The 20,333-nt window shown below is 37.3% G+C and overlaps 1 protein-coding gene across 8 annotated transcripts in view; it reads left to right on the top strand.

Annotated features, from left to right (window-relative positions):
• phf21b (PHD finger protein 21B) overlaps nt 1-20,333 on the top strand; it is a 65,934-nt gene that overhangs the window by 27,969 nt on the left and 17,632 nt on the right. For 2 of the 8 annotated variants that reach the window (XR_006369856.1, XR_006369857.1), the window contains exon 2: nt 1,850-1,918. The exons of the other annotated variants lie outside the window; for them this stretch is intronic. The gene's annotated coding sequence lies outside the window, so the exon portion shown is untranslated. The remainder of the gene's footprint in view (nt 1-1,849; nt 1,919-20,333) is intronic. 8 annotated transcript variants of the gene reach the window in all.

Genomic DNA, 20,333 nt, shown 5'->3' with positions numbered 1-20,333 from the left:
GTGATTACGTATTAGGGCTATTGTAGACAGAATAAAGGAGTAAATTTCCACCAAAAAATGTAAATTTTGAGATTATTTTTTTAGGCAAAAAATAGTAAATTGAAAAATTTGCCAGAAAAAAAAATCATAATTTGAGATTAATTTCACCTATCTTCTAAATATAATAATAATTTTCAAAAAACTAGAGAATTTTCTAAGCTCGTAAGGTTGAAAATTTTGAACTTTCGGAAATTTTCTAATTTTCAAAAGTCAAATTTTCAACCTTTTGACTTCAGGAATTTCCACTTTTTTCTAGAATATCTCTGAGATTAATCTAAATATTTGAGATTTTATGGAAGTTTACTCCTTTTTTCTATCTACTTTGGCCCTAATAAGGCAACGTAAATATGCAAATTTTATGTGCATTTCTGTCGTGCTACTGCTCTTAAGTTTCTTTCATGATGGTCCTAAGAAGTCTTAAACTTGAGTTGGCAAAACCTGCAGAAACCCTGCTAGAAGTGAATATTTAGAAGTGTGATTTCTTCATCTCGCCCTGAAAGCAGTTCCTCTGATTGGCTGGATGCATCCGTTTTTCAGCTGCTGAGTGTCACACGCTGCCAAGCAGGAGAAATGGGGTTACGAGTTGGTGGAAAGTGATCCTGACCTTATTTAGGAAGCATTTTAATGATACATGATGCTGCTTCCTGCGCTGCTCGGCTGGAGAAGCCTCCCGCTTTCCACTTAATCCACGTTTGCATCGACACATGTAACCTCTCGCTGTAGAAGACACAATCCAGTTAAATCATTCCCAGTTAGTCGTTTGAAAATAAACCTTGCTGTGTGAAAACGAGCTGCTGCGCCACATGAAGCTCCCATTTAACCCAGTTTCTCTGCAGATTATCCACCTCTTGTTTCCCATAACACTGTTTATGCTGCACTAATTGGATTAGAGCGATTTATTCAAGCGTGATAAGCATTTTTTAGAGACAGAAAAGTGGAATAAAAAGGTTTTAGAAGAAGACCTGTTGGGTGAGGTTGGTGCTTATGCAAAGCAGAAAAAAAATGTTGCTGAGTGACTTTTAACGAAGCAAACAGTGGGATTTTAGTGGAGTTCCTGTTAGGATAATTTTTCTGGCCCATCTGGACGCTTTGAGGCTTTCTCTGTGGCCATGATGAGTTTTTTTTCAACAGAAACCAGAACCAAACCTGATTATAGTTTACACTTTCTCAGGGATAAACCAATTTTCTTTTTCAAACCCAGTCTGAGAGTTTCACATGTTGGTGTTAGAAGTATTGTTTTAGTTGCATCCTTTGCTACAAATGAGGAATTGTTCACTAAAGGAATGCTACAGTATTGCATTTTAGGCAATAAAATGTTTATTCTTTTATTTAAAAAAGGAATTTAATAATTTTGTATTAGTGTTTTTGTGTATTTCTGATATGTAAATTAAGCCAAAGTGGTTAAATGAAAAGCCTGCAGAATGTGCTATTTCATCAAATAAATCATCTGACTAATTGATTACTAGAATAATCATTAGCCTTAGCTGACTCAAGTGCAGCTACCTTTGGGTAAAATATTAAAGGAATGGTTGATTTTGCTTAAGTTTTAAACCATAAACGCTGCATCAGTCTGATTTCACGGTTTCTATCGCTCGTCTGAAGCTGCCCACTTTTGAGCCTCTTAAGTTACCGAGACAACTTCATTTTGCATTTTTATCGACTTAAATTAGCTCTGAGCCAACAGGAGGCATCAGAGTTTATCAGATGTTCTGTCAGGATCCAGCTGAAACATTTCAGAATAAAACTGGAGGCCTGTTTGTTTGTGAGAAGCTGCTTTTCAGCCGCTGTTTCATCTCTTGTTGTCTTCCAGCTTTAAGTCTGAGCGCTGAGATGAATCTGGGGGACGCCCACGCAGCAGCAGCAGCTTCATCTCAGAGGAGTAAATATCTGCCCTGCTTTTCTTCTCCCTGATCCCGACTCTGCTGCCACTCTGCTCCCCCATCCAGTATTTTAGTTTGTATTTCTTGCAGACCTGCTTTAATCAGCTCTAAGAGAGAGAGAGAGAGGTTTAATTAAGAACAACGTTGCAAGAAACCCTGCAATGACTCTTCCTCTGGGATGATTCTTCCTCCTCCTCCTCTTCTTTAATGCTGCTCAGATTTAGAGGTGAAGGTTTCTCTGGGAACTCTGACCTGCAGCAATCAGAGTTTCCCAGAATCGGCTCCAAAACGAAAACATGAGTCTGTCTGCTATCTTGTTTACTCGTTCTACATTATTCTAACCTCTTCTTTAAGTTTGAGATGAAGGAAAGATGCACTTCCCCTCAGGAGGAAGTGACACATTTTAGTCTAAATAAAGTCTGAAATCAAGCAAAGAATTAATGTTGTGTTTATCAAAAAATATAGAAAACAGGAGAAAAACACAAAACATCAGGCCTCAGAAATGAATGCAACTCCTATAAATGATTACATGAATATACTAGGAAATATAACCTACAATATGTGTGAATATTTCTACACAGAAAATACAAACAAGGTCAAATTGAATAAAAAGAATAATTTTCAACTTAATATTTGAAAGCAGTTAAAATTCTGTAAATATTAACAAAAATACAAAGAAATCCACAAAACTTTAGGATAAAGGAGAAAACAATCTTAAAAAAAGCATTTTTTTATTTTTTTACAAAGAATGTAGAATACTTGAACAGGAAACAATCTAAACATATTTTATTTATTAAATTAAACAAACATACAGAACCCCAAAACAAAAGATGAATGTTATCATCCATTGATCACGTATGAAATTAGCGCTTTATTGTATTTAATGTGTTACATAAAATTTACTTTTCTGAGCTTAACAAACTATTTTTTGCTCCAAAAAACAGTTTAACGGCTTCACAGAGAAATTATTGTTGTGACGACTTCCTGTAGAGGGAGTGTCGGAAAGAACAGGAGCTTCTTAAAGAGACAGGGACCCAATTTCAGGCCGTTAAATTATGAAGTCATGTTTAATATAAACAACATTTTTATAACAACTCAAGGTAAGATAGTTAGTTGATGTTGCCAGTTTATAATAAAATGTTCCTGGTAGGGCTGTTGGAAACTAATATTTTAGTAATTGAGTATTCTATCAATTATTCTTAGGATTAATTGAGTAATCGGATAAAAAAATAAAATTAAATAAAATATTGGTAAATCTGGCCTAACACCAGTGTTACTATCGGATATCAATATCAATCCAATGTTTCATTGTTGAGCAACAGTTACTTTTTTGTAGTGTATAAAACTAACCTGTAACAATAATAGCTCACTTTCTGAGTTTTTAAGTTAACCTGAAGGCGATTTTAAATCAATATGTTTCTCGCGAGCAGTATTTACGTTTGTGGGGGTTTGAATGCTGTGCTGAACTGCAAAAACACAAAATTTCATCAAGTAATTTTGGTCTAGTTTTTAGCGCAAATATCTTAGTATAGTGAAAATAAAACAAAACTAACTTATAAGTAAGTTTTCATCTAGATATTGGAGCTTGTTTTAGTCAATAATTCCTTAATATTGATGAAAATTTACTAGCTCCACTGGCAGGTTATTCCACTTACAACATGGGAAAAATGTTTTGTTACAAGTGAAATAATCTGCAATTTTAAGAAATTTTGACTCAAAACAGGCTTTTATGTCTGCTGAAAAGTTATTTGTAAGTTCGTTTTATCTTATTTCAAGTGTACTAAGATATTTAAACTGGAAAATAAAGAAAAAAATACTTGGTAAGATTTTGTTTTGCAGTCTAGTACAAAAAAGAAGATTTGGTTCAGGTGATTTTTATCGTTTTAACAATAGAACTACAAAATATTGTGGTAAAATTGTGAAGCTGCAGGTGAGATTTGCCCAGCAGCTGATGAAGTTCTCCATCTTCATCAGTGAAGAGTGAATCTGTGCAAACAGCAGCAGAAACCCTGAGTTTCATCAGCTGAGCAGCGGCAGCAGCTTCTTTATTTGTTGCGCTCGCAGCCGTCCCGCGGGGAAATAACAGGAGTTTGTTTGTAAAATCCGGCTCCTTGCAGGGAGCAGGAAGGGAAAACGGAGCAAACATGGAGGCTGAGTGACGGAAACAGGATGAGCTTCACTTTCACTGCAGATCCACCGTCATCAATACGAAATATCCAGTCAGATAAAATGTAAAGTCTTCTGGGTTTTGACTAGTGAAACCAGAATACAACTTCCTTCAAACCCTTCACAACAAAACCAAAGAAAATAAGTTTAAAAAAAATCTCTCCGAAATAGAATACTAGCACTTACAGAAGCTGAAAATAAAAGACATACAATATTAAACTTTTAAAATAGAAAAATTAAATTAAAATAATCCTTCTTAATTTTGACAAAAATGTAATATTTTAGGGTTAAATGAACATTGATGGAAGATTGTAGTAACATTCATAATAATGTGATTTAAAAAAACTGTTCATGAAAAATACTTGAGTTGTAAAAAGACAAGATAACAGGATGAAGTAATGCATCTTGTCCAATGTTTATGCAGGAATTCAGTGTTTGTATAATTCTCTAAATAATCCCAGTAACATTTTACAAAGTGCTGGTAGAGAACTATTTAGATTAAAAATTTGTAGCCTTGGAAACTAAAGCTATGGCCAACAAACAGAGATTTTTGACCATTTTCTGGTGATTCCTGCCTCGGTTTGGTGAGCAGTGAAGACGGGTCGTCCATCAGAAAAGCCGAAGCCTGCAGACATTTCTCTTGTTTTCAGTTTTTGGAGGTTTGCAGGTGAAATCGTCCTGGGGCTCCGTCGATTTGTCGTCTTCTTCTTTTTCTCCCTTCAGGGAATCAGGCGGTCATGTGGCGGCGAGCTGCACAGCTCAGATTATCCTCCTCAAAAAGCCGTGAAAATCGCTGTAATAATTCAGAAATTGCCTTTGTGCGCCGGCCTCCAGCGCTCCATCCTGTGTTTGTGTAGCCGAGACAAAGTGCCTCTTTGACTGCTGCGTAATTTGGATGTTTTGTTTTGTTGGAGGGTTTTTTTTTTCTTTTCTACCCTCTTTTTGTGGTTCCTTCAGTGCAACTCCATGTCATCGCTCAATTTCACGCAGGCCTGAAGTTAATCCTCTTCCTTTCATGGGTAGAAATGTGGTCTCTATGTCTGTAGGCAGAAATATATACGTTGATTATTGCACACACTTCTGTAGTGCTCATTAGTTCTACTTTTATTCATTAATCTGATTATATACAACTGGCTGGAGGATGTACATGTACTGAGCTCGTACAAATTGCTGCTTCATAATTCTTAGGCTCTTATTTTGAAACCACTTTTGAATATTTAACGTTGTTTTGTCTTAATTAAATTCAAATCAGAAATATAAAATTAACCCCAAAGGGACATAAATACTGTTGTAACTCATAATATCCAATATTCTTGAAAGAGTTGTAGATGCTAATGGCTGTAGCTCCAGTAGCAGTCAGTCCTTCAATGAATCTGAAGAAGCCTCTGACTGAAGACATTCTGTTGTGTAACAGTAAATACGGTGCTAGAAGTTGTTCGTAATGCTCTTTGTTTCATGAAAAATCCTAAATTTAAGATATATTCTTTAAAAAACAAACACAAAAAAAAACAAGCTAATTTGGGACCGCAACCTATCGCAAGTAGCTAAACCTGCTGAAACTTGCAACCTCTGCTCCAAAAACAGTTTAACTGCATATTTTGATAGTTCAAACACTGGAATATACCTTAATAATGCTTGGTGAAAACTGTCTTGGCATTACAGCAGAAGCTAACCTCTGCGGTTTCCTTATTGTCGCTCTTGGGGATTCAGCCAGTCGGCACCAAGGGAAATAAACGGCGCTTCTGGATTGGCTGCTTTCCAAACGTCGTCCATTAGTGTGTCAAGCAGCATTTCCAAGTTTCTTTGTCTTTCAAATTTTTTAGATGCATTTTACAAAAAAAATCAGGGAATATAATAAATTTCTGATAATTGGAAAAATCCATGAATGCTGAACCATAAATAAGCTTAACTGTAGCTGGAAGAGTTGGCTAAGAACTGCTGAGAATGAATCGCTCAGGTGAAGACTGGAGTTTTTTTCACCAATGCTCTCTTTGGGTTTCCATAGTGATGTCAGGGCGGCCATCTTGTTTGACATCTTCTATTTATTTGGAGATTGAATTCAGCTCAACTCTATGACAAAAGTGTTAGGGCCAGCCTAAGATTTTTTTATTTTTTTCCCCCCACCAGGGGGTCCTTTTTGTGGGCTCTAGTGTCCCTTATACAACAGTAGGCTGACAGGAAAGGGGGAAGACATGCGGCAAATGTCGTCGGGTCCGGGAATCGAACCCGTGACGGCCACGTCGAGGACTGAAGGCCTCCAAACGTGGGGCGCGCTAACCTCTACGCCACCGGAGCACGCCCCAGATTTTTTCATTTTTTACTTTTATTTACCAAAATAAAGACACAATATTAGAAAAATGAGAAATGTTGAGCATCTTGTGAAGTTATATGTTTATACTAAAGAGAAATTCTTCATCCTTTAACACATCAGCATGAAACGATCATCAGTAGCAGGACTCTGAAACAATTCAGTCGTACCTCTACCCAAGAGTTTTTCATTAAAAAATCTTTTTTTCTTTTGACTTTAAGATGTTTTTCCAGTAAAATTGTCTTTATTCTGCTGATAATAACATGACTACATTCTCATAATTAAACGTTTCTCGTAAAGTGGCCTTGACTCTCCACCATCCAACTCACAGAAAGGATGATTGAAATAAGAGCCATTTTAAAAAAATATTTTCACTCACTTGTGATTTATTTTTCCAAAGAGGAAGCAAAAAAAAACCCAATTGAATAAAATCAGACCTATGTTCAGAATAAATCTGAAGTTAACTAAGAAGAAAAACTAAACATTTGAAGTTGTTTTTATGGATTTAGAGATAAAATGTTGCTTTAACAAAGTAAAGTCATTTCCCGCCTCCTGAGGAATCAAACAGATTATTGCAGTCTCTTTTCTTTTGGTCAATTTTTGTCATTTTTTTCCAGTAGATTCTTCTTCCTGTTTACAACCTTCTCCATCTATTTCCTCCTCGTTGCTGGTAGACATGAAATGTTGCGACCTATCGGTGACCTGTTGGTGACCTTTGGGGACTTCCTGAAGGGCTTCAGGTGGAGTTAACCCCGGGAAGTGTTGGGTCGCTGCAGCAGGAAAGCCGAATTCATTGATTTTCTGTCTCTCTGTCGTTTTCATCCTCATCCTCTGCCTTAATGAACTTCCTCTCAGCTGCGTCCGTTTCATGTCACCAGACAGCTGATGCGATTCGCTGCTTTTAACGTGACATCAGAGGGTTTGGAAACGGGAAATCTGAGACTGACAGTCTTTTTTTTTTTTTCTCTTCCTGCTCCTCTCTATCCAGCGTAAGGAATGTTTCTCTGAGCCACAGACTGGCTGTTATATAATGTAAATATTCCACATGATGTGTGAAGCGTTCTCAACACGTTTTGGTGGTTTAGTTTCTGCTCGTTGAGTCGCAGCTGCAGGGGAAATAAACCATCCCAGATGAGAAGAGGCCACTGGTTTTGGTTAAGTAAGACGTGAAAACTGCAGATTGTTGAGTCTGGAGGAGATTCAGTTTAAAGGAAACTGTGGGTGGAGGAATCCACCAGAGAGCTGCAGCTATCACCGAGGTTTCACTATTGTTGTCATGAAGGTCGTTGCAGATTATCTTTGTATTCAGATAGTACGGTGCAGCAAAAGGGACAAAATTAAGACTGTGAAGTGGCTAAATATATATCCCTCTGTTTTCCCAACGTCCTTCCTGACGTTTTCAAAGACCAGAGTTCAGTTCAGTTCAGTTCTGTTTAAAGAATCAACTCTGGTCTGTTGAAAGTGAACAAACGAGTCTGTGGTTCTGGTTCTGAAAGAATTCAAGACTCTTAACATTCAATTGAAACAAAGTCTGCCTTCAGTATTTCCTTGAAATCATTCTTGACTTTGAACAGATTCCTAAATCTGAATCGAATTTAATTTGAGTGTCACTAACATAAATCTCTTGGAACAGAGACCTGGCCAAGATGGCCGCCATACAAAAGGACTAGAATCGTCCACTTTTAGGCAGGAAGCTGCAGGTTAAAGTTCAGATCAGAAAACAGTTCTTTTCTGCACCAAACTTGACCTTTAACCTGAACTCATGTTTTCCTCGATGTGCTGACCTTCCTGAACAGGAAGTGAGGTCGTTGAAGCTGCTGCTCTATCGCTCTGTGCTTTGATGAATAAAAACTCGTCTTCAGCTTTAGGCAGCAGCAGCAGTCTGCGCTGCAGCGTCAGCTTCCACGATCCGGCAGCTGGAGAGGGAAAGTTTTCTGGCTCGTGTTTAATTTTTTATTCATCCTCTGAACTAAAGAGGTCAGCCTGATTAAACATGCAGCGCAGCGCTTTGGGGAGCGGAGGCTCCTCATGACCCCATTCTACGCTTGTTCCAGCAGTTAAAACCAAGTTTATTGTTTTAAAACCAGCTGGACGTTTGTCTCTAGAGCTGCTGAATCAGCTGATCCTCCTGATGGGTTTAATAAATGTGTAATTACCCAGAAACCATTAAAAGATGCTAAATGAATTTTCCTGCTAATTATGGCGTTACTTTATCTCCTTAACAACTGCAGCCATGTTTTCATCGCCTTTCCTGTCCTGGATTTCAGCACCGTTACTTTTATCCACTCTGATTTCACTCATTGGTCACTTTGTTCTCTAGTTTGGTGATTTTAAAGCTGCTTTAGCCGTGAAACTCTAACAGATGGTTTAATCTTCCTAAAGTTGGTCAGTTTATTTGAAACTAATCTACAGTTCAAATACTATTTATTTTAAATTATTTAGTCTAAATAATTTGGTTTTGATTCTTTAAAAGTCAGATATCTAAAAAAATAAACATGTATTTAAAAATGTAGTAAAAAGAATTGGATTTTTTTCTTAGTAAAAAAAATGAAATAAAATAAATAAATGATTAAACTTTGCTTAAATACTTTAGAAAAAAAATTGTAAAATATTAATTTTTTGTATTTTTTAAAATTAAAAATAGAAAACAATTTTTTTTTACAACAAAATAGATATGTGCATCAAGCAAATGGATTTTGTCTCCTATAATACGTAGAATATTTATTCTAAATTATAAAACGATGCAAAACATTTGTACATTTTTAATTTTTATTTTTATTTATTTAATTTTTTATTTAATGTAAAAGGAGAAACCAGGATTGTTTTTTGTCTTTCTGCAGCTGGTTCCTTCTCAGCCGTCATTTTCTGTGTTGTGATGAGGTTTTTGGTGTGTGTGTGTGTGTGTGTTCATTAAGGCTTTTTCTGGAGCCAACAATGGAGTCTCTCCGCCAGCTAAACACACATCAGCAGAAAGAGGTCAATTATAGAGAAGAAGTAACAAAGCAAGAAGAAAGCCCCTGAGTGTTTCTCTTGATTAGTCTTTGTTATGGAAACCATTTCACAAATCGGACGCCTGCTGACATCCAGCTCTGATTTTCAGCTTTGAGCTTTATGTGATTATTAATTCAGCTAAAAAAGCCAAAATTGGGTCTGAAATTTTAATTTGTCTCAATATTTGAACTGAATTATTCCATTTTATAAATGTCAAACAGTTACTTTTCTAAAAAGCAAAGGTCATAATTTTTCATCGTTTCATGCTGCTCATCAGTTCAGCATGAAACTGATTTTAATTAAAATAAATTAAAACTTGCAACTGAAAAAAATAAACTTACAACTGACTTTTAATTTTATGTTCTATTTTAATAAAACTAAAATGGTAATAAAAATTATACTTAAAGCTAATGAAAAACAACAACACTTTTTTTATTACAGAATATTTTTTCACCTCTTGGTGAACTTAAACATTTATGTTTGATTCATTAAGTAGAAAATTGTAATATTTTATCAAACTGTCGCATTAAGGTGTTTTGAATGTGTGAATTTTCTGCACGTTTGTTGACGGTTTTATTTGTTTTAGTTTTAAATATTTTTCCATTTTGAGCTCAAAGCATCTCTGGGACATCAGAACCAGACTGGGGGGCGCCGTCCCATCCTGGTGGTTGTCCTCCGTCACCCTGCAGGTCCACAGGGACTCCTTCTCTCAGTGAAAGGTCACGGGGTCACCTGCCTGGTAATAACACAGTGTGGAAATGTCAGCGAATTTAAACATTAAGAACCTGGAATTCTGCTGACTCCTCAAAAATCTGAAACTTGAAATCAGTTTTTGGACAAACGTCTTCATGATGTTGTCCTCCCCCCCGCTGACCGGGATCTGATCTGGGATCAGATGTTAAGGAGATGTAGGGATCTCCGTGGCGACTCTGGGATCACGCCTCCAGTAAGCCGCCATGAGCCGTCAGGTCTGGGCCTGAGAGCGTCTAATCCCGCTGTCCCCTCTCCGATCGGATCTCCAGCGTGGCTCCAGGCGTTGCTGCTTTAATGCTGATAATGCTGCTCGGGTCTGTGTGAAATCTAAGCTCTGAAATCCCTTTAATCAGAGCGGCAGCCGCACAAACACGGCCTGGAAAAGGGCCGAGTGACGACTTAACACCGCAGTGTTTCCTGGTTCTGATCTGATCTCCTCCTGAGACGCTAATAACGCCTCTGATTTCACTGAGCGCAGCTTTGTTCTTTTACACTTTGTTTTTAGCTTTGAGATATTTTAAATGTAACATAGATGCAACAAAGTAATCATTTTTTAACAACCTGCAGAAAACCTTTTTAAGTTTTTCTAAACTTCTTATGTTTTTGTTCTGGTAACGGTATTTTTGTAGCAAATATTTGATCCATATCAGTAATATTTTCATCAAAATCTTTAGTTTGCCAGTGGCATCCCAACATGGGGGGTCAAGGGTGGCCGTGGCCCCCCTATTGAAAAATGCTGGCCACCTTATTGGCTCTCTCCAGAGTCATACAGAGTTCTCTTCTTCAGTGAAGACATAAAACTATATATATATATATATATATATATATATATATATATATATATATATATATATATATATATATATTACATAGATAATTAGATTATTTTTTTTAGCCTAAGATTTCTACTGGCCTTGTTTGGTCACCTTTATATTCAGTAGCGCTGCTGTAGTTTGCAGCCTGGACTGGAGTTAAAATGTTGTGTAGCTCCGCCCACTTTCCCCACTTCCACCCTTACGGCTCATTTAAGGCATTTCCTGCTCAATTTCAGCAACAAAGTTAATATTGGAAAAGCTTTTCTAACAAATATTTACCTAACCTAGTAAAACGGTCTCTGCTGTCCGTAGATTGACTTAGTTTGTAAAGTTTTTTTCTGCTCATGTTTGGTTGATGTTTGTGATGTTGGAAGCGTTTTGAGAACGCGTTCCTTTGAGTCAGTACTTGGTTGTAGTTTGTGGTGAAGGTTTTAGTTCCTCCATCTTTGAACTCGGCATCTCGGCCAGAACTTCACTTTTCTACGTCCTCTTTAGGAAACGTCGGTTTCTCTCCTCGCGTTCCGTATTTTGGTCCGTTTGTGCCTGGAATTGGTTCTCCTGGTCCCAGTGCCAGAGCTGTGGCTGTAAACCAGTGAGGCAGACTCTTCCTGCTCCAATGTTTGTTATTGATGAGCGGCTGAAGGTGAGATGAAGAACTGCTTGGAGTGCCGACAGAATTCAGCTGTAGAGCTTAAAACATTGATGCTGAATTATTTATTCTGCTCAGATCCCACTTTTATTAATCTTTATTTTAAAATGTTATCCTAATTCTTAGTATCACTCAGTGTTTAATAGAATTTTTTTTCGGATTCCATTATTTTTGTCCTTATTTTACAGATTTTTTTAAAACACTTTTGTCTCTGTTTACTTGAGTTTCACCCAGATTTTATCCTATTTATTTATTTATCTTTTAAATTCTGGTTTATTTTTTATATTCATCCTAATTAATTTTTATTTTTTTATTATGATTTATTCAAATTTTTACTATCATACTGATTACTTTTTCTAATTATTTTTATTTCTTGTTTATTTAAATTTTTATTTTTATTCTATTCTGTTTATTCCAGTTCATCCAAATTTTTAATCAAAGTTTAATTTAGATTTTTGCCCCTGTTTGTTATAATTCATCCCAGTTTTCTTTTAGTAATTTTTTTATTCTCCCTGATTTGCTCTGGATAGATTCTACTTTTGTAACCCTTTTTGTGCCTAATTTTTATTTTAAATAGTTTTTGTTCTTTTTTTTTTCCCCTGATTTTATTCCAGTGTTTTGATTTTGACCAGATTTTTATCCTGGTATTAAAGCATTGACTTTAGATAAATCTAGAAAACATTGCAATAATATCTCTAAATTCTCCGTCTGGTGTTTTCTCTGACAGAGCTGCAGTGAAACCTGTTATACGTGTAATTAATCGTCCCTCAGCTCCAGCTGTGTTGACCAGGCAGTAAATCCACAGCTGGATCTCTGCTGAGACTTTTGCTCTCAGGTTCGGAGTGAAAATGTGAAAGAGAGGAAGAACAGAAAGTGATTCTGAGTCACTCACCTAAAAATATCAGGCGTGTAGCTTCAGTTTTTCCTGCCGGGTTGCGCTGACCTGTGAGTCAGCGCTCCAGCTGGAGTCGGCGCTCCGAAGAGGGAAACCTGCCGGAGAGGACGGGTCGGGAGCGGGTCGGGCCCAAAATGTCCGCCGCGAACGGAACTGTAACGTGGAACGAGAAAATTATTGAACCGTAACAGTGAAAATGCAGCATTGAGAACATCAGTCTAAGCTCTTTTAACATTTCCAGTTTTAAGTATTTGTTACCTGATATAAACAAAGTAAAGTTCTGGACGTTGTTTTCATCCCTGATCAGTTTCTCTGGTTTTAGTCGTTTAAAACCACAAAGCTGCAGAGCGAGTCTTCATGCAAACACTTCCACATTCTGATTGATTCTCTCTGTGATGCCTCATCTTTAAAAAATTAAAGATAAAGCTGTTTTATATATTAAAGCTGAAAACAAGCTTCTGCTTTTAGGATTTGTGTGAAGCTTAGTAAGACACTCAGTTTTCCCTTGAACTTAAGTTCAAATTTTTCACGTCCAGCGCAGGTGGCTTTTTACTTAAGTGGGTAAAATTATTACATAATTTTTTTGCAGTAGAATATATTAAATATTTCCAACCAAAAAAACTCTGAATTTTTTTTATTAATCTCACATATTTTGTAGAAAAAAAAATTTTCTTTTGGAAATTTTCTAAGTGTTAAAAGTTAAAACAAATTCACTCAGAAATTTCCATGTTTTTGTTTAGAAGATTTCTGAAATTAATCTCAAAGTTTTTGTTTTTTTTACAGAAATGTACTAAAAAGTTAAGTTAAGTTTAAAGTTGTTTTAGTAAATATTGGGGCTACTGAAAAAAGTAAAAAGAATTTTGACTTTAATGTCAAAATTTTTACTTTAATAGGAAATTTTTCACTTCAACCTCAGAATTTGACAAATCCCAGGATTCCATCTGTTTTTCTTAGAATTCAGATTTGTTTTGCTCCAGATCGTAATTTCTCCTTCGTAGTTTTGACTTTGAGATTTTTGACCCATGTGACATAAAGTTTGGACACCGTTGGGATAAATCATTCCAACATGGCCGCCCATCTTAAACAGGGCTGCTGTTGATGTTTGCAGAGTCGTGGTTCTGTTAATCCAGGTTGAACTCGTTGTGGATCAGAGCAGCAGCTTCTTCTCTCTCTGCTGCAGCCAGAAGATGGCATGATTCAGTTTCCTGTTCTGCCTCTATTAATAACCGCCATGTTTTAAAAGTCTGTAAATAATCACCGTCTCTCTTGTCTGAATGCAACAGGACCATATTTCTCTGCTAGTTCAAGGCCGATCCTCTGATCTGAGGTCAGATTTATTGGAGGAACCAACAGAATGGAGGTGAATCGTTCTTCAGAGGAAAAATAATCCATTTGCTTAATCACGTCTCTTAAAGTGTGCAGCCAAGTTGCCTGGTAACTGAAAGGCAGCAGAAACAGTCGACTTGGAGTCGTATTTAACAAAAGGCGCAGTGTTTAAATGCTGACGTGTTCAAGGCCTGAACACACACAGAGTTGCTCGAATCATTCTGCTTTTATCCTCCAGAGAACACGACTGTTGCCTTGAATTTTTGTCCTTCTGGTTGAGTGAAGCAGCTTTGGCTGCTCTGGGATCATATTATCTGGTTTCCATGAATCATTGAAGACCGTTTGGATCCAGTTAGTTCTAATAATTCCTTCAGAATCGTATTTTTCAGCTTTTTAAGAAGTAACAAACTCCACCTTGTTTTTTATTGATGATTTCTCTTTCAGTTTATCTCATAATTATGATTTTTGATGCCTTGATTTGGGAGTAATTCCCAAAGATAAACAACATTTTCATTTTGGGTCAAATGAAGATCGTAAATGCTCTTAAAGGGCCAGTTCTGCCAGAATGTATCAATTAAACCCATTACAAAAATGTTAAATATTAATAAAAATTCATCTCTGCAATCTTCTTTTTTTTTGCAATCTTAATCTTGATTTTTGTGGAGCTACTTTAGGAATATTTGCAAGAATCTTTGCGATATTCGTATGACTGTAAATATGACTTTTTGTCGCTAACGGACTATAATTTGACAGGCTGATGAGCAGAGGTAGAAGAACTAAACACTGCCACCTGCAGGTTGGAGTTGGCATTGCTTAAACTAAATGCGTTCAACCATTTTTGTAGAAAATTTGCAGATAACTTAAATACACATTCACGCGATAAAAATCAGGAATCTTTTGATTTTTGCATGAATTTTTGCGATCGTTGATGTAATTGATGTAATTTGGCAGCAAACAAATAAAAACTGCTTTGATTTGATCGATTGTTGAGACCTGAGATACTGGGATTCAAGACTTTTAAGTTGCTAGGCAACAGTGCCACCATCCACAGATTTTTAATTGGACTTGGGTCTGGACTTTGACTAAGCCATTATTGGCTCAATATTCCACAATAATTTTGTTTCCGTTTTTTTTTTTCTTCTTTTTTTTTTTTGCTTTTGGTTTATTTTAGATAATAAAAACATCTTCCAGTAAATGTTACTTACAAAATTAAAGTTTATTGGTCTTTGATAAGGCATTATGGTACTTAAATGGTCTCTATACAACAATATTGTTTGTCGCAACCATTTCTATTTATTATCCAGTACATTTGTTACCATTAAAATCCTAGTGTGAATATTTTGGCAGCAAACCACAGGATAAAAGCCTGTTTTTGTTGTTGTTTTTTTTTTAATCTTGTTTTCTGGTAATATCTGCAGGTTTCTGGTTAAAAACAGACAAGTAGTTCATGTTGAATAATTGAGACTCTGCTGGTTTTTTATTTGTTTTAATATTCCTGTGATGAAGAGCAGCTGTTTGTGAAATCTCATCATCTGAACTGATTCTGGAGTATTTATGAGCTGCAGCAACGGAGGAAGAGCAGTTTGTCGTCTTCAAACGGTTAAAATGTGTGCTTGCAGGCGAGGAAGAGGAGGGTGATGTTTGGGAGGGGGGGAGAGGTGTGAAGGTGGGATGGGGGGAATGTCCTCGCTCTGGCGGTCGGCAGCTAACAAAGAGCGCCGCGTAACGAACGGGACTTTAATTTGTTTTTCCTTGACGAGGTCGACGAGAGTGATGGCTCTCAGCAGCAGGAGGAGGAGGAGGAGGAAGAGGAAGAGTGATGATGGGAGATCTGAGGCAGGATGGGGGAGCAGGAAAATCAACCAGGAAGTAATTTCTCCTATTTTAACTGAATGCATGTAAACGTATCAAACTTGATATCGAGGTGGAAAGAAGGAGGGAAGAATGGACCGACTGGTGAGATGCTACGCCGTTTCCATGGCAACAGACTGAGGATGCTTATGGATGCTAGAATATTTTGATGATGGAGGAACTTCACTCAGTCGTTGGCGTTTGATGTTTGAAGCCGTGTTGATATTGAATATTCTGGAAAACGTCCCGGAGTCTAAATCTAGAATTTGGCTGCTGACCCAAATCGGCCTGATTGGTTCTGACCGGCAGCCGGCTGGTCTGAAACAAAAAACCAGTTTTTATTATCGTTAAGTTCTCTCAGCTCTGATCCCAGAACTTGTCAGTGTGGAAGCCGTTACCCAGGCAACATGTTTTAAAGCTTATTTTCAGAGTCTTTGAGGCGGTTTTAAAAGGAAGTTGGAGAAATCAAAGTGATTTTGACTTTTGATTCTGGATTTGGACCAAGATGAACTTTTCACTCACACTAGTCCTGTTTAGTCCGCTTTAATCCAGCTCTGGTTTGTTTGTTTAGAAAGTCTGGTTTGTTTGTGGAGGTGTGACTGTGTGACCCAACACTGTAAAAAATTAACTCTGATCCGCCTTGGTTTGGTTCAGTTGAAGTGAACTCTGGTGCGGTGTGAACTCCAAGTGGACCGGACTAAAGCAGGGAGTGAACTGCAGCGCAGGGTATTCTGGGCAAATAGAACCAAAACAAACGTCTGAGTCTAGAGCTGGCAAGAGAAATGGCTCCTGCGAAGAAGGAAGTTGTGTTCAGTCTTCTTCAGCGCCCCAACTCAACATTTACACTCAATCATGAAACTAGCTACAAATACATGCACAATTATTAAACCATACATCCTTAACAAGCATTTGTAGAGCCTCCTGCACAACCAACAGTAATGCAGAAAGTGGGTTATAGATGATAAGTCAGCAACAATACAGTTGTATTTTCCAGCAGCCATTTTCTTGACTGTTTTTAACCATTTTTTTCAGTGAATAAGACATCCACTGTTTGCATTAAAGGCGGTTATATTTCTAATATATCAATAATCAAGAGGCTGAATGCATTTCCAGCTGTTTGCTGCTGCAGACGTTTGTTCAGCTGGTGACAAACCGCTCTAAGCTCGCAGTGTTTCTTCTTCGGGACTCATTTAACCCTGGGCTCAGACGAGGCGATGCGCCCTTGTTGCCCTCTGACACACATTGTGTTTCTACACGCAGTCCGCCTGGGACTCCAGCTGCTTTGTTTGCCACTCCATGGAAATGTGAGAAAACCAATGAAAGCGGCAGGATGAGGCTGTTTTTGTGTGTGAGCTGAATAAAGATGAATTAAAATCAGCAGCCAGTAAGTTTTCTTCCTGTGAAAGCGTTCAAATTAATTCCCTATTACTGGCTTGCTTATCGAGAGCTGCACAGACACAAAGATACAGACAAACAGTGAAAAGCAATTAAAAATAAATGGAGTTTGGGGGAAAAAGTGCCTGAGAGAGCGAGTTCTTCTGGAACCAACTTTACTTTTTTGTGTTTTTGCTGTTGTGGACGTTTTGTCACCATCCTGGGGCGCCATCAGCCTAAACGGCCAAATTAACCCAATTATTCAGAGGGAGCTGAAGTGGCGCTGCTGCCTTCAGGCGCCGTGGTTTTTCTGAGTGTTGTCCCTGGATGTGTGTGGCGCAGATGCAGTTAGATTCGGCGCCACACGGGTCCACGTCAGAGCGGCACTTCGGCGCAATTTTTATTCCCCGCCGTCAAGGAAGAGGCAACAACTGTTCAAAGAAAAGCTGGTTTCCGTAGCAACGTGCCAAATATAACTAGACTCGTTCTCTGCAGTGATGAGGAGTCTTTAGACTGGAAGAGCCAGAAAAAGCCGCAGTAAACAGAGCCGGATGTTTCATCTGCAGCAGTCATGCAGCGCTGCATTTGTCCTGCAGCAGATTTAGTTACAAAAAAATACGGACTGGAGCGCCGGACCCTGAACTCACCACCACTGTCTGAACAATCCAATCCAGGTCTGATATCTGTCCGAATCCAGCCAGCACTGAGTTCTAATATGAGCTCAGAACTGGCTGAAGACCAGTTTTAAGGTCTGAGGCGGTCTAGTCCAAGACTAAAACTGGAATAAAACCAACAAAGCCATTTGTTACTGTTGTTAATTCAGCTCACAACCAGTTCATAAAATGTTTCTTTAGGTCAAACCAATAGTAACATCAGTTTGAAACCAGTGGATTCCCAGTTTAAACATCAGTCTGAACCGGCACTGGCAATATAAAAAAACGACATTTTTGATTTTCATTTTTCATACCAGAGTTGATTTATAATTTTATGTTTCTCTTACTTTCTTTTCAGAAAAGAAACTACAAATAAAAGAAAATATTTTCAAAAAGTGGCTTTTGTGAGTCGTACAACTGAGAATGTTTAATTACTGGAATGTAGTCATAATATTAGCAGAATAAATACACAATTTTACCAGAAGAACGTCTTAAAGTTACGAGAAAAGTCATTTTGATGGGGGAAAAAAAAGAAGCTTGGATGTTTATTATTATTATTATTATTATTGTTGATGTTGGACTTCCCATAACAATACTGCTTCATTCTCTTAATATTGCAACTTTATTCTGGTAATTAATTAAGACAAAATCTACTCTTACATTGTAGAGTTGACCTGAATTTAAAGTCCAAATAAATAGAAGCTGTAAAATACGCTTTTCAGACAAGATGGCCGCCCTGCACTGTGGAAACACAAGGAGTGGATTGGTGAAAAAATGTCATAATTATCCAAAAATTTAATCTTCAAAAACCAGAAATTTGATTATCACCCAGTCCTGATCTGAACCTAGAAACTTAAAAAACAATTCTTAGTCATTTAAAAATTGTCCAAAATTGTCTAAAATGAGGGTATAAGACGGAATAAGACGATCTAAAACAGAGGATCTAAAACTGATTGCTTTAAAATCAAGTCATATCTAAAGTTTATCTCACATATGAACCAAACTGGTGCAGCACTACTTTAAACTCAGTTTGGAACCAGTTTGGAACCAGTTTGGAACCAGTTTGAAACCAGTTTGAAACCAGGCTACTGGAACAGGCAGGAGCTCAAAAAAACCTTTCAGATTTTGAAAAATGAGTTTGGAGTCATTTTATGAGCAGAAAAACAGAATTTAGCTGTAAATTTAATGAATTCATCAAATGGATAATATTGCTTTTAAACAGAATAGATCTGAGATATTTTACTCTAATTGGACGAACAGTTGGATTATGCCCCAGATTAATCCAGATTAATCCAGCTCTGACCATTTGATGAAGGAAACCTGCATCAGTTTTAAGTTTTTTCTTTCCTCTGCCGACGTTTTCATCCGAAATGTTTACACAAACCGAACGCGGCTTCATTTTCTGCAGGTTTCTCTGGGGAGATATTGATCTGGAATAAAGCCGCTGATGAAATGAACCGAAATGAGAATGAAATCTCTTCCAGCGGTGTTTAATGTTTCAGACTGCAGTGAGAAACTCTGCAGAGATTGAGTCAGAAAATTGCTTCTTCAGTAGAAACTGGAGTTCAGTGAAAATTGGAATCCTGTGAAACATTATGTGCTGGAACATTACACGGAAATGATCAAAGCTGGGAGGAATTGCTCTTGTTGGAAAACTGAATGAGGAGCACAAAGGCTCCATTTCACTCCCAAACCTCTTTCTGTGGGAGAAAAGCCGAAGAGAGCAGACTCCACCTGCAGGTTTCTAACACGCTGAGAGGATTCCAGGAAGCGTTCCTGTTGTTTCGATTCAGGTTTAACACCTCCATGTTTCTAAATGATGGCTTTAGTGTGATTCACAGCCATTGTTCGGGCAGGTGAAGCCGACAGGAGTGACAGGACGATAATGATGTAAAAGCTTGAAAGAGCTTCGGCTGAGAGCGGCGGCTTTTAGTTAAAGGTCTGAACGGAGCGGCTCATTACGCCCATCAACGTCCAGTTTTACCTCCAGATCCGATTCACTTCGTTTTAAATCCATGAAAAAATGTCAGATTATCAGTAAAAATAATCCAAAAATCTGTCAGTAAAGGATGCAAAACAGACCATGTTTAACATATTTATACATTAAGATGCAAGGTGCTAAAATAAATCTCTAAATGTTTTCATACACCTTCAATCTGCAACATTTACAACCTGAAGAGACGATTTTAATCTCCGCCCAGCAAAATAAAACTCATTTAAAACCGCACTGTCAAATAACATTTTTAAAAATGTTGTTCATTTTTATTTTAAATCCTAAAAATAGAAATGAAATTGTTTCTTTAAAGACTACAATAAATTTGGCAAAGTAGATATTTATCAAAATTTATAATATGTACATATTTATTATAAGGTATTTTATGATCTGATAGCAAAGTAGCTCTTTATTAATAAATGTTGCAGATCCTTGGTCTAGTCAAAACCCAGATTAGAACTAGAAGAAACTCCTCAAATAGCTGAAAGTGAGAAATGGCACTAACTTTTTCTTGGCTTGGAAATACATTTTGAAGTAAAACATGCATTGATAACATAAATATGTTTTGATTTATGTCCTGTAAACACTGTCATCACTTGTAAGAAATCATCCTGATTTGATTCCTAATTATGCAAAGAAA

This window comes from Gambusia affinis, linkage group LG23, assembly GCF_019740435.1.
Source record: "Gambusia affinis linkage group LG23, SWU_Gaff_1.0, whole genome shotgun sequence".
Taxonomy (NCBI): Eukaryota; Metazoa; Chordata; class Actinopteri; order Cyprinodontiformes; family Poeciliidae; genus Gambusia; species Gambusia affinis.
Note: the sequence above shows the minus strand (reverse complement) of the source record. Positions and strands in the feature narration are given on the sequence as shown.